Consider the following 14,425-nt stretch of genomic DNA (forward strand, 5'->3'; position numbering starts at 1 on the left):
GACACTTTATTAGGGGCCTGGGGATCCCTCCCGACTGGTTTGACCCTGATGGGGGACGACTGGAATGATATCATGGGGCCTTCCGAATGACAACGCACCTCCGACACCCCTGTAACACATGGTCCGACCAAACTGTTTACCTTGGCATCGACATTAGACTGGGCTGACATAAGGCGCGAATTTTACCCTACCGAACATGAATACACATATCTGTCAGCGGTCCATGGGTCACAGTCCCGGTTGGATTACTTTTTTGTTCCCCGGGTTTTTCTCCATAGATTCTCTCAGGTGCAACACCGACCTCGTGGTTTGTCCGGCCATTCCCCAGTCATGCTGCGTTTCCACACGTGCTCACGCAGGCCTCCATTCCGCTGGCGTATGTCCCCTTGGCACCTCCACAGCCCGGCCTATCAGGAAATGCTCGACGCAACGATCACTACATACTTAGCCGACAATGCCCCCTCCGCCCCCTTGAACACGATTCTATGGGAGGGCCCTCAAACCGACCGTCTGGGGTTCTGACATTAGCTATCGCACACAGTAGAAACGTAAGTGACGTGAACACCTCGATACCCTGGATGCGCGCCAGGCGACTGTCTACCCACCTCAGTGCCAATCCCTGTCCCGTTATTCGCCGTAATCTGCTCCTAGCACAACAAGAACTGCGTCTATACCTCCTGGGTGAAGCCAAAGAGTTCTGGGAGGCATCTCAACATCGGATAGATCAGTGGAGGGATAAGTCTAGTAAAATGCTACATAGACTGTGCCAAGCAGACGGCACCCCGGCGGTCATGCTTGCGATCCAAGGTCCAGACGGGTCCCTGTACACGGCGCCGAGAGAGGTAGCGGACAAATTTGCGCAACACTTTCCATCTCTCTATGCCCGCAAGGAGCAGATCTCTGCCGAACTTATAGCAGAGTTTCTCACGGATATTTTGCCTCGCCGGCTCTCAGATTCAGTGCGGGAGACCCTGGAGGCTCCCATCACGTTAGAGGAACTATCTGGCGCGCTCGGTGCGATCCGGCTGGGTCGCGCCCCGGGCCCCAACGGGTTCCCCATGGAATTCCTTCGGTCCCACATGGCCCTGTTGGGACCGTACTTGTTGGCGACCATAGCGGATGCAGCAGACTTGGGAAGTCTGTCCCGGGACTAGCGACATGCGGAAATAGTGCTTTTCTTAAACCTGGCAGACCCCCTGAGGACCCATCCTCCAATCGTCCCATCTCCCTAATTAATTTCGAACCCAAGTTGCGGGGGAAAGTCCTGGCCGATCGCCTGCGGGGGTGCATTACCGATCTGATTCACCCCGATCAGTCTGGCTTTATGCCACAGAGGGCTACGAGACATAATATCAGACGCGTGCACAACGCCATCGCCGCGGCCCCTACTCTAGGTCGCCCTGCCGCCCTGTTACTAGCCGATATTGACAAGGCGTCTGACTCCCTAAGCTGGGTCTATCTTTTTCAGCTGCTTGAAGCAGCCAACTTTGGGCCCCGCTTTCTGGCAAACATACGCCTGTTCTATACGAACCCGACAGCTTCGGTCCGAATTGCAGGACACCGCTCCTGCCCTTTCCTGATCCAAAGGGGCACCCGCCAAGGCTGCCCGCTATCTCTGGTACTGTTCGCCCTGGCGGTAGAGCCCCTGGCGGCCTGGATAAGAAGCGACCCGGTGCCCCGGGGGTTCGATTGGTCCCGATCACAGTCAGACCGTATAGCGCTATACGCGGATGACGTCCTTTTCTTCATGACGGACCCATGGTATTATGGATCTCGCATCCTAGAAATCCTCCGGGTCTTTGGTAGCACTACCTGTTTGCACACCAATCCCGCCAAATCCGTCTTCTTCCCAGTGTGTGGACATCAGGGCTGTGAAACATGGGCAGCGCAGCTGTCCCGGGCCACAGACGGGTTCAAGTACTTTGGGATTTACATCTCCCCAAGTCCCAAGATCTCTTGGGCACACAATATCGCCCCCTTAACGGTTAGCCTCAAGAACGAGACGGCAGTATGGTCTGCTCTCCCATTGTCCCTTTATAGGCGTTCGGCCATTTTCAAAATGGTGTCTTTACCTCGGATTTTGTATCGCCTCCAAAATTTCCCATATCCTATCCCCCGTTCCTGGTTTGCACAAGTGAATGCCATCCAAAATAATTTCCTGTGGGGGGGTGGGTCGGTCCGGGTGGCTTGTACTGTTGTGGGATTGCGGCAGCTGCCATTTATTCCTATTATGTCGCATCCCACATCCTAGCAATCAATGAACTATGGTACATTTCTCCCACAGACCCGGCGTATGCTATAGAACATGCTGCCATGGAACATGTCCCCTTACTCCACTTACTGTACAGCTATACGAGGCTAGATCATCTTCCGCCGGCTGGCAGACTAGCTATTCAGCTGTGGCGGGTTAAGACCAGGCAGATGGGATGGAGGGGGAGACTAACTCGACAAACCCCACTGTGGCAGGGCACATGTCTTAAGATTGCGACCACACTGAGAGGGTTTCGGGGTTGGGACCTGGTAGGGATCTCGACCCTAGGAGATGTCATGAGGGGTCACACATTAATATCATTTCAACAACTACAAACGGAGTGCAGGCGTCATAGGTCGCAATTTTACAAATATTTACAGTTCCGACATGCCCTCTCCCCCCAGATTCATAATGTGGAGACCCTCCCCGAATTCCAGCCCTTGGAGGGCCATCGATTAATGGGGGACCTTGGACTGCACAAAATCAGACAAATCTATTGAACTCTGACGACACCCCCCCCCCCCCCACAACTCTGGACAAGATCCGACTGGCCTGGCAGGCTGATACCCCGGAATTGACGGACGACGACTGGGCCGAGGCGATTGCCAGCCCTAGAAGCGTGGCGATCTCCACACGCTACAGACTCATCCAGTTTAAATATCTGCTCTGCGTTTTCTACACTAGGGTACGTCTGTGGCGGATGGGGGTCATTCAGTCCCGGTGTGCTTGCGGTGTGTCAGCGAAGAGGGGTCCTTCTTCCATACTGTATGGCCTTGCATCCCTTTTGGAACAGTATTCGTTTGTGCCTCACTGAGATATTGGGGTGGGTGCTTCCACTGGACCCACGGCTGTTTCTATTACATTCCATAGATGACATTGGGGGGAACCGCTATAAAAAACATCTACTGTCCCTTGCTCTCACCATTGCCAAAAGAGACATAGCGCAGGGTTGGAAGACGTCATCTCCCCCAATTATAGGTAAATGGAAGGCCGCACTAGACCAGTGTATGGGGCGGAGATAGCTGTGTTTGAAGCCCGGGGCTGTCCCCGGAAACACCGTAAAATATGGACATGCTGGGCAACATTTCGGGGAATAGACTTGCCCCCCCTGCCCGATGATGAAGGCTGCCCCTCGACCCCCGCTCTACAACGCCTCCAACCATTGTGTTTGATTACAGTATTATTTTTTGGGGATGACTCTAGGGAACTTGCTGCATCATGTACTGAATCTGGTGATTTGACTGCTGTCTGCATAATATTTTTATCTTTTGTTTACCTGCATGTTTGGCAGGTGTTGATTATTTTAGTGGTAATAGCTATTGCTCCAAATGTTGTCCACTTATTTGTTTATGCCAATGTGGGGCTTCGGCCCGATTTATTGAAAAATGACCAAATAAAATTTGTTGTTAAAAAAAAAATATATATATCTTCACTTTAAAATGTTTCCTTCAATTTCCATTTTTTTATTTCCTTTAAAACTATCTTTCCTTGAAATTGGTTGGCCATGATTTGATTTCCTCCAATGTGGTTTCTTAGTTTTCGTTTTCCTTTTATTCACAAACATCACACTGATCACACGCCTTTCTTTTTATACTGGACTCTGAACATTATCAGGGCTGGTTTATTTGTCTCTAATCCTTGAATATTTGCAGGATCTGTTTTTTGCGTAGTACAGGGAAAAAGGGTGCACAATATTTTCTCTCTGCTGAAAAAAGAAATAAAATTGTTAAGTGAATTTGCACTCAGCAGAATGTTTTTTTTTTTTTTTTTTTTTGAAACCGTTTATTGCAATCTCAAATATATACAAGTATGGGCCTACAACCTTCCGGCCGGCCGCTAAAGTGACAGAAGCAAATGACATACATACAATGAGGCACTTGGCTTTGCATAGACGATAAAGCAGGAGGTATCAACAACGCGGGCCACATAACTCTGAACCCACAATACGGTTTCGTTTTATACAACACAACAACATAAAACCACACCCGCAAGGCAACCCACGATCGAAAATGACGACACGTGCTCCTCAAGTGGGGGACCCCAACCATCCAAAGAAATCCAGAGAGGGGGAGGGAAACAGATCCGGGACTGGGAGAACAATGTGCCCAGGGCTGAGGGAGGGGGTCAACTATGGGGATGGAGCTGGTGAAGCGGGAGGCAACAACGGCGGCTCGCAAATACCCCCGCGGTAGGCGTTCCAGGGGCCCCATATCTTCACCCATGCCCCAGGCTTACCCCGCGCCACATATACCACCTTTTCTCGGAACATGCACCAATCCATATGTTCTTTCCAGGCCGACACCGCCGGGGGTCTCTGGGATCCCCACAGCTGAGCAATGTCACGTTTAGCTATCATATATCCCAGAGTCACCCATCGCGTCTGCGGAACCGAGTAATCAGTCGGTTCCCACACATTCAGCAGGCATCTCCTCGCTTCAGGCAACAGCGCGACATGTGTAACCGCTCGCAGGACCTCATGCACACCACGCCAGAATCGCTCCACCCTCGGACATTCCCACAGAATGTGTAAAAAGGTCGCCAAAGCACCACACCCACGCTTACACAATCCATCCTCGGCATAGCCCATACGCAGAAGCCTTGGCCCCGTCATATACACCCGGTGGAGTATCTTAAGCTGGACGAAGCGAAGGCGAGCCGGGATGGCCACCTCCTTCGGAGAGGCCACCGCGGAAATCCAGTCCTCGTCGTCCAACTCCAGCCCATCGGCAACCCAAGCCTCGCGGAGGCCAGTCAGTAAGCCCGAGCGGTCATTTATCAATTTCTTGTAAATGAGGGAGATCGTGCTGTCCGGAACGTGGCCATCTAGCACTCTATCCTCCAGGGGGGAGGACTCCGGGATGGAGGCCACGTCTGGGAAGACGGAACCCAGTGCGTGACGGACCTGCAGGTAGCGAAAGTATTCACTGCCCTGCAGCTGAAACTCCGCCTGCAGCGTCTCGAATGTTTTGAATCCTCCCCTCGTCCAGAGATCTCCCACTGTACTGATGCCTATCATGTCCCACCTCTCGAAGCCCTTCGAGGTCCACAAAGAGCCAAGCCTCTCCGACGCATACAACGGTGACGCCCGGGTCAAACGGTCCTTCCATCCCATAGCTGCATTAGCCGCGTGCCATACTCGCACCATGACACGCGTGGGTCCCGTCAAGCGGGAATCGGGCACGCTAGTGTAGAGCGCTCGATTGTAGTCGCCACCGGGCAGGAGCATTTTGTCCATTTCAAATGCCGGGTTTAGGGCGGGCCCATAGAAACCGTGATTAATTGCAGCTAACTGGGAGGCCCAGTAATACCGCTTAATATCCGGGAGGGCAATCCCTCCGTCGTACCACGGGAGCGTCAATTTTGCCAGGGCTATACGCGGCCTCCCGTCCCAAAACAGACGGCGCTGTAAGCTTTCCACCTCACGGAAGTAGCGCGCCGGGACCAAGTCCATAGTGTTCTGGAGAGCGTACAAAAAGCGCGGCAATGACATCATCTTGAACAATGCCGCCCGGCCGAGCGGCGAAAGCGGCAAGCGCCGCCAGCGCGCGACGTCCTCCATTCAAGCGCTGGAGGGGGGGAAGCAAGTTTCGCTCGTAGCGGGCCACCGGGTCCAGCGTAATATAGACCCCCAGGTATCGAAATCCCTGCGAGGCAATCTGGATCGGACAGCCCCGAGGGAGGACAGGAGCCTCCCCGGAAAGCACATAGACACAGGATTTAGCCCAGTTGATGACAAGGCCTGAATTACGGCCAAAGGAGCGCAGAACATCGACCAGGACAATCAGTGATTTGCGCGGGGAGGCTAAGTACAAAAGGATATCGTCAGCGTAGAGGGACACGCGGTCCTCATACTCGGGGGTCCAACGGAGACCTCGGATAGAAGGGTGCCACCGCAGCCACTCCGCCAGGGGTTCCAAGGCCAATGCAAAAAGGAGCGGCGACAGGGGACAACCCTGTCGCGTGCCCCGTCCCAGCACGAATGGGGCCGAGACTCGACCATTCACCACCACCTGTGCCAATGGGTCCGAGTACAACAATTTGACCCAACTGATGAATCCCGGGCCAAATCCAAATTTCGCCAACATCGCCCAGATGTAGGGCCATTCGAGCGTGTCGAACGCCATGGTGGCGTCCAGGGACGCCAAGATGGCCGGCTCCCGCACGAACGGAACACGCGCGAGCACCCCGTGCAAGCGCCGCAGATTAAGGGCCGTATTGCGATGGGGAATAAAGCCGGACTGGTCTTGGTGGACCAAATCGCCCACCACGCCGACCAGCCGGTTGGCGAGCACCTTGGCGAGGATTTTAGGCTCCGCGTTCAAGAGCGAGATAGGCCGGTAGGATGTAACCCGGTCCCGCGGTCTGCCCTCCTTGTGGATAACCACGATGGTAGCCAGACGCTGGTCCGGCGGGAGGGAGCCCCGCGAGTGAGCCGCAAGGAACATTGCGCGGAGGTGGGGTGCCAGTACGTCCGGTCGCAATTTATACAACTCGATAGGAATGCCGTTCGGGCCCATGGCCTTGCCAGAAGCGACCGAGCGGATGGCGAGGGCAATTTCGTCCGAGGTGGGGGCGGCATCCATCAACTCCCTGTCCTCCATTGAGAGGGAGGGCAGCGCGATGTCACGCAGCAGGGCATGGGAATCCTCCTCCGGGCAGGGAGAAACCGGGGAATATACCTCGCGGAAATAATCCGCGAAGCAAGAGACAATGCCTTCCGGCTCAGTAACACGTACACCATCCATTCTTTCAATCAGCGGGACCACACGACTAGCTCTCTCCTTCTTATCCAACCACGCAATCAACTTGCCAGCCTTATCACCCACATCATACAATCGCCCCTGTTGCTCTCTGCTGAGGCCCCTGGCCGCCTCCGTGACGAGGGACCTATAGGCCGCCTGCTTAAGGTGTAGAACGTGCAGCGCAGCGTCAGTCACCCCACTCCCCAGATCACCCTCCAGTTCAGTAATTTCGGCCTCCACCCGGGTCACCTCCTCCTGTGCGCGCCTCCGGGCATGGGAAATAAAGGAGAGGGCCTCCCCTCTAAGCACTGTCTTGAAAGCCTCCCACAGGGAAATGGCCGACGGGACAGACCCCACATTCTCCTCAAAATACCGTTGCAAGGATTTAATCAAGTCAGCACGAATAGTGGGGTCGCGCAGGTACCAGGCATTGATTGGAGCTACCCTGCCCTCCCCCCTCGGGAAGACATCAAAGTGCAACAGGAGTGGGGAATGATCTGAAATACCCCGCGCCAGAAGGCGCACCTCCCCCACTCTCCCGGCATAGGCCGCAGGGACAAGAACATAATCAAGCCGCGAAAGGCTACCATGGGCCCCCGAATGGAAGGTGTATTGCAGCTGAGTGGGATGCTTTAGACGCCAACAGTCCACCAATCCCAGCGTGTCCAAAAGGCCAGACAGCCACGCTTGTGCCCGGGGGAGGTCCCTAGGGGGATAGCGATCCAGAGTCCCAGAAGCCACCGCATTGAAGTCCCCCCCAACCACCAGAAGCCCCCCCGGAAGGTCAAGCAGGAGGCGTCCCAGGTCCGCAAAGGTGGTGGACTGTAACCCCGGTGGGACGTACACTGAGACAAAGACGACTACCTTGCCCTCCATTCTCCCCACCAAGACAGTGTAGCGTCCCCTCTCATCATGGCGCACCTCGTCTATTTCTAGCGGGAGCGAGGTCTTGACCATAATGCCCACCCCTCGTGAGCCTGATGTGAAGCCCGAGTGGGCCACCAAACGATAGCCACGTCGATTCATGGCACAATAGGAGTTACCAATGAGGTGTGTCTCCTGCAAAAAGACCACATCAGGCGAAATCCGTTTCAGATATTGCAGGACCACACCCCGCTTAATCCTATCACCCAGTCCGTTTACGTTCCAGGACAACAAAGTCAGGTCCCTACCCCCCATCACATACAGAAGCCATCATTTGTCCCCCCGAGAGCATCTCAAAAACTCCAATACAATGAAGGGTTTGCCTTGCGGTAGAAACGAACCACACCCCACCCCAACCCACCCATCCCAACAGAACTCCCCCCACCCTGCACCCCTGCATGAGCCCAAACAGCCCCCCCAAAGTGCAGTGTGCCTGTCGCCCCATAGAAAGAAAACGAACTAGTCCCCCAGAGGAGGAGGGAGATCCCCCAAGAGACCCCACACGACCTCCACAGGAGGGGAACTTACCCTAACAGTCAATGGTGACAATAACACAGTCCAGAGCAAGGCCTACCATTAGTCCCTCAGTCCTGATCCGGCGGGCCCTCCCCACCAACCGCTCCCCCCCCGGCCCCAATCTCCGGGCAGAGTGTCCAGCCAGTCCCCGGCCGCCTCGGGACGATCAAAAAAGTGCGTGCGGCCATCCACCTCCACCCTCAGCTTAGCCGGAAAAAGCATCGCATATTTGAGATTCAGGTCCCGTAGGCGACGTTTGACACCGAGAAAACTCAGTCGCTGCTTTTGGACCGCCGGAGTAAAGTCAGGATAGAAATTGATATCCATATTGTCAAGTCTGACCGGCCCTTGTAGCCTGGAGGTCTGCAGGATAGCGTCCCTGTCCCGAAAATTGAAAATCCGGGCGATGAGAGGCCTCGGAGGGGCTCCGGCCTTAGGCCTACCCCCGGGGACCCTGTGGGCACGTTCCACTGCAAAGAATTTACTCAGCCCCCGAGGCTGGAGATGGGTGAGGACCAAGTCCTCCACAAACAGATCCGCTGCCTCTGCCTCGCGTCCCTCCGGCACCCCGATAATGCGGACGTTATTTCTCCGGGCCCGACCCTCGGAATCCTCCAGTCGACGATGCATCAGGGTGCTCGCCTGGCCAAGCCTGCGCACCTCCTGTTGGAGGGCCGCTACGTCAGATGTGAGGCCCGAGGTAGAGTGGGCCAAAGAATCGACCCGGTCATTTGTTTTTGAGAGATCGGCTCTCACGAGGCCCACGTCCACGAGGACCGAGTCGATCTTCTGCGCCAGAGAGTCAAAGCGCTGGTCCACCGAGGCCTTCATCTCGGCGATGGCGCCCATGACGTCTCGGAGGGTCAGGTCCGTGGGCAGAACAGGAGCGTCAGTCGGGCCCGTAGGGGATCTACGCAGCGCCTCTGGAGATCCCTTCTGGAGGGTGTAGCGGTCCATATTGTTGGATTGATGGGCCGCGCCACGACGGGTCGACTTCACCTTAGCCCGGTCGCCATCTTGTTTTGTGGCCATGGTCGCGGTCCCAAATCGAGCCAATCTCCTCAAAAAGGGGGTAGACAATCCCGTTCAAGGGCTCCGGGGGGGGGCGACCACCGCTCCGCAGGACGGACCGCAGCCGGCGGGCCGGCAGGGCACCCCAACGCGGCCACACCACCGCACACCGCTTCGCGACCCTACCTCGCCTAGCAGCAAGGAGGGCGCAAAAGCGAAAGTGAAAGTGCGGGGTGCGCGAGTCGCCCAGCCTTGCCCGCCGCTGTTATTCACTTTGTCGCCGGATCGCCCCACAACTCCAGTACGGGGGGCCGGTGTGGAGAAGGCCGCAAACCTTAATCGGTGCTCCCGCCGGTGTCCGAAGTCCGAATTGAAAACGGAAAACGGGCGTCACCTCAACTCGGGTTCACAAACACAGTCCCCTCATCTAGGACAGGATTCGGTCAGGATTTATGCAGGAGGTCGCGGAGGTCCTCGGGAGCCTCGCACCTACGCGGCCATCTTGGGTGCGCGCTAGGCTCCTCCTCCACTCAGCAGAATGTTGCTTGAGCGGCTATACTCTGGTATACTTACTGATGTGAAAATAGAACTTACAAACGTTTGCAGTAAGTAAGCCTAGAAACCTGCAACAGTAATTTCAACATCTTATATATCTCATATAGATACATCACCTGCCTTGGCAGTAGACAATCCTCTTTCCCACGACTATACCGTGGCACTGTAAACTGGCAAAGGGTTTGTGCTGCAGAAGTTTGAGTCTATCCATCCTGTGGCCAAAATAAACACGCAGACTTGTTGTTCTTGACCCTAAACAATATGTCCTGGCTGTCGGGTAACAGTAATTTCACACTCCTGATATAACCCCTCGCATGAGCACTCACTTTAAGCTGATTCCACGTATCTGTTGTGCAGGAGGAGAATTGCACACAAAATATCTGTTCAGCCTTTCCCCTACCTTCCATGAGCTTCTTCAAATGTATTAAAAGGAACCTGGGATCTGCCACCCACCCATACTTCCCCCTTCCATTAATAAATCTGGAAAGAAAAGAATGCCACCATCATCCAGTTCCCTCAATAAGAAACCTGACAAATATTCTCAAAAAAACCTGGCAGCTTGCCTTTTACCCTAGCCTTCTCTGGCCATTACACCCCACCCGAGAGCTGTGTTCCTTCCTGTTAACGACAGAAAACAGATGAGGTGCTGTGTTGCCAGCTGTGGGCCTGCATTGACCTGTAGATAGGTAGATCGCAGTGCCAGAGCTTCAGCTACTAATCCCCCATCACCTTACATTCTGCAGAGACCCAGTGGAGATGGGCAAGTTGATGATTCATCATATACTCTTCCAAAAACTTTTGTTTCTCCATTGGCAGCATGGACTGCAGAGTAGCACCCTCTCTTATACAGCTGACTCACTGCTCTAATATAAGAGCATTTGAAACTGGGTTTCCCAGTGCTGTTCAGTCAGACCAGGAGATCACCTGTTTCGGATACGGTCTTCTAAGTTGGTGAGGGATCTGTGTACAACATGGAGAACTGAAGACAAGCATCTGTACAGTTTACTCTAATTGTAGGGCAACTCCACACTATATGAAAAAGTAAGCAGTTCCCTTCACTCACATGGACAACTGTTGAATACACCTTTGTATATATTGCTTAATCATTGTCACTTAAAAATCAATTAATCAGTTTTGGGAAAATGTGGCTTATCACCTGTGAGAGGGTATCCAGGCACTGTGCTGCAGGTGTTCAGTCGAAGGGCCAGGTCTTGAGTTCCGTTCCTGAAGTCTGTCAGAGATGGTGCGGTTTGCAGGGGAAAACGTTTTTGGCTTTAGTGGCGAGGTTGGAGAAGGAACGTCCTGTGGTGCGGCAGCGACGGATCCGTGGTGTTTGGGCAAGGGCGACTTGGGCGGTATGGAGGTTTCAGGGCGGCAGGTGGAAATTCAGACACTTGTTCATGTATGCAGGTCCTTGGTCATGGAAGGCTTTGTAGGCATGTATCAGTAGCTTGAAATGGCATCTTTTCTGGACGGGGAGCCAGTGGAGGTCTCTCAGGTCATGAGTGATGTGGGTCGTTTTGGGCAGGTAGAGGATCAGTCTGGCTGCCGTGTTCTGGAACGTATGGAGTCTTCTCATGAGTCCTTTGGTGGTTCCTGCATAAAGTGCATTGCTGTAGTCGAGCATCTGGTGATGAGGGACTACATCAATGTTTTCCTGGTGTTGATTGGTAGCCACTTGAAGATTCTTGGAGCATGTGGAGTGTGAGAAAGCAGGCTCAGGAGATAGTGTTGTTTATTTAGAGTCTGCTGTCTCGGATGATGCCGAGGTTGCGGCCATGGTCTTTCACGTTGGTGTCGGGCCGAGTCCGATGGCCACCAGGAGTCGTTCCAGAGAACGGTGTGTCTGCAGAAGATCAGCACCTCAGTATTGTCCATGTTGAGCTTCAGGCACTTGTCCTTTATCTAGGCTGCAACGCTCCTCATGCAGTTGTGGAAGTTTGCTTTCGTCGTTGTGGGTTCTGCTGAGAGCGAGAGGACGAGCTAGGTGTCATCGGCATAGGGGATGATGTTGATGTCGTGGGCTCTAACTATGTCTACTAACGGCGTCCTGTAGATGTTGAAGAGGGTAGGGCTGAGGAATGCACCTTGAGGGACGCTGCAGATGGTGCACTTGGGCTGTGAGGTGAAAAGAAGAAGGCAGACCCTCTGAGTGCGCCCCGTGAGTACGATGCCATCCATTTGAGCGCGTCATCTGTTTTGGATCACGTTGATGAGTGTGTGGAGGCAGACTGTATCGAAGGCTGCAGAGCGGTCTAGAGGGATTAGGGCAGATAATTCTCCTTTGTCAAGTAGTGTGCAGATGTTATCAGTTGCGGCGATCAGGGCTGTCTCAGTGCTGTGATCGGCTCTGAAACCTGATTGGGAGGGGTAGAGTAGGTTGTTTCTTTCCAAGTGTTTAGTGAGTTGGAGGTTATGGCCTTCTCCAGGACTTTGGCTAGAAACGGGAGCAGTAAGGTGGGGCAGTAGTTCTGGAGATCACTGGGGTTTGCAGAGGGTTACTTGAGGAGGGGTCTGACCTCTGCGTGTTTCCATGCATCAGGAAGGGTGGCTATGGTGTTAGCTGGTGACTGATCTCGTCGATTCCGAGGTAGAAGAGTTGGTGGGGGCAGGGGTCGGTAGGTGCTCCCGAGTGAATGAATTTCATTAAGGCAGTAGTGTCCGGTGTGCTGAGTTGTATGCATGAGGTGAGCAGGTGGTCAGCGGCGGTATTCATGGGAGTGGGAAAGTTTGATGTAAAAAGTTAACTTGCAATAAATCAGTGGAACACTTCTGTGATGTAAGGGAGCCACCCATTCTATCTAACCATGTCTAACCCAAACATCATCCAAGTCCACCTTGGAAATACCTTGCTATACCTGATGTAGTAATATCGCTAATTTCTTTCCGTCCCCCAATGATAATGTTGAGTGTAGTTTTGTATTGATAGTTCTGTGGTACCAAATCCCCTGTGTCAATAGTACTGCTTTCATGATGGAGCCATATGTTTGGAACTGTCCTGACAGTATATTGTATGTGTTTGCCACCCTCATACAAGTTCCCAGGGTGTAAAATCCTTGCTACTGTCAGCCCTTAGAACCAGATGGACAGTCCAGTCTGGTGAAACTAGGTCACCTCCAAAAGTTGTATGTCTTGTTCATATGCCATTTATGTTTTGCTTTGAATTCACCACCTCTTCCAGCAGTGAAGTTTTGCATGCATTAGTTTGGAAAATGTTGAAGGCGTGTTCTTGTCCCTAAGCAGTGCACTGACTGTTGTGTTTCATCACAATTCCAATTCCAAATGACAGATGCCATCTGGTTTTTCATCTGATAACCGCTGGTACAACTATTGTAGCTGTACTGGCAAGTAATGCAGTTCATAACTGGGAACGTCTAGTCCACCTTCCTCAAAAGGGAGCAGAATCTTACCAAGAACGCTTCTGCAAATGCCTCTGATCAAATCAATTAACATAAAAGTGCTTATCCTAAATATAGTGTGCAGTATCATGACTGTTATTTATTTTGAGGAAGTAAAATAATCATGGCAGTATGATCAATCATGGCAGTCAGTATCTCAACTCTGCCCATTAGTGACTGTAGTAGCAGCTTCCAAAAGGAGGCCAATACATGTAATTCCGACAGTCTACAAGTTTGCTCTCCGCGAATGACATATTAATCTCTTTGATAAATTTGAACCCCCACATATACAGAAGTAACTTTGTACAGGGCTATGCAAGTCTCGTGCCAATTTTTGCATCTGTAGAGGGACAAAATCTGCCCATTTGACGTGTAGGCCCAATACTAAACTAAACCTCTCCATCATTTTGATAGTTAATTCTCTGTTATTCGTAGCTGTCCAGTTTCCAATGTGTTCTCTGTTAATGGCCCTTCCTATGAGCACCCCTCTGTAAGCTGTATGCAGGGATCAGTTGTGTAGGGTAGAGATGTCGTAGGGAGTCGCACACTATGGTATTCATCGCCTGCATCACATCCCTCTGGCTTCTTTAAGTAATGTCTAAAACAAAAACTACTCAGGTTATCCTCCATTGCCACCCTCTGGCCACTCAACCCTCCTTTTAACACATTTGGAATAAAGAACACCTGGTGTTATTTCACTCTCCTCCACCTTACCAAAAACTACCCCTACATCCTGCCATTTTCTCCCACCTTCATCTGGTCTTCCCACCGTCGAGGCCCTGCTATATCTCTCAGTAAGATAGTAAGAGTGGTCTCTAGCCCATGGAGATGGCCAGAGTTGCTGTCACTGCATAACGATAACCAGCTCAGGTTTAGGTTTGTGCTAACCAGTGGGAGGCAGTGGAGATGCCAGCTGGCAATTTATACTGAAGTCTCATCACGTACTTAAAATCAAACAAAGCTTTGAAATCCCTGTAAATAAACTCCAAGTGCACGCATAGTTTCCATTAGCATTAATTTTGTGTCTG

At 52.7% G+C, this 14,425-nt stretch overlaps 1 protein-coding gene across 6 annotated transcripts in view; it reads left to right on the top strand.

The window, feature by feature from the left end:
- MTMR1 (myotubularin related protein 1) overlaps nucleotides 1-14,425 on the top strand; it is a 533,995-nt gene that overhangs the window by 64,854 nt on the left and 454,716 nt on the right. The window lies entirely within an intron of this gene.

The sequence above is a fragment of the Triturus cristatus genome, chromosome 5_2, assembly GCF_964204655.1.
Source record: "Triturus cristatus chromosome 5_2, aTriCri1.1, whole genome shotgun sequence".
NCBI classification, from domain to species: Eukaryota; Metazoa; Chordata; class Amphibia; order Caudata; family Salamandridae; genus Triturus; species Triturus cristatus.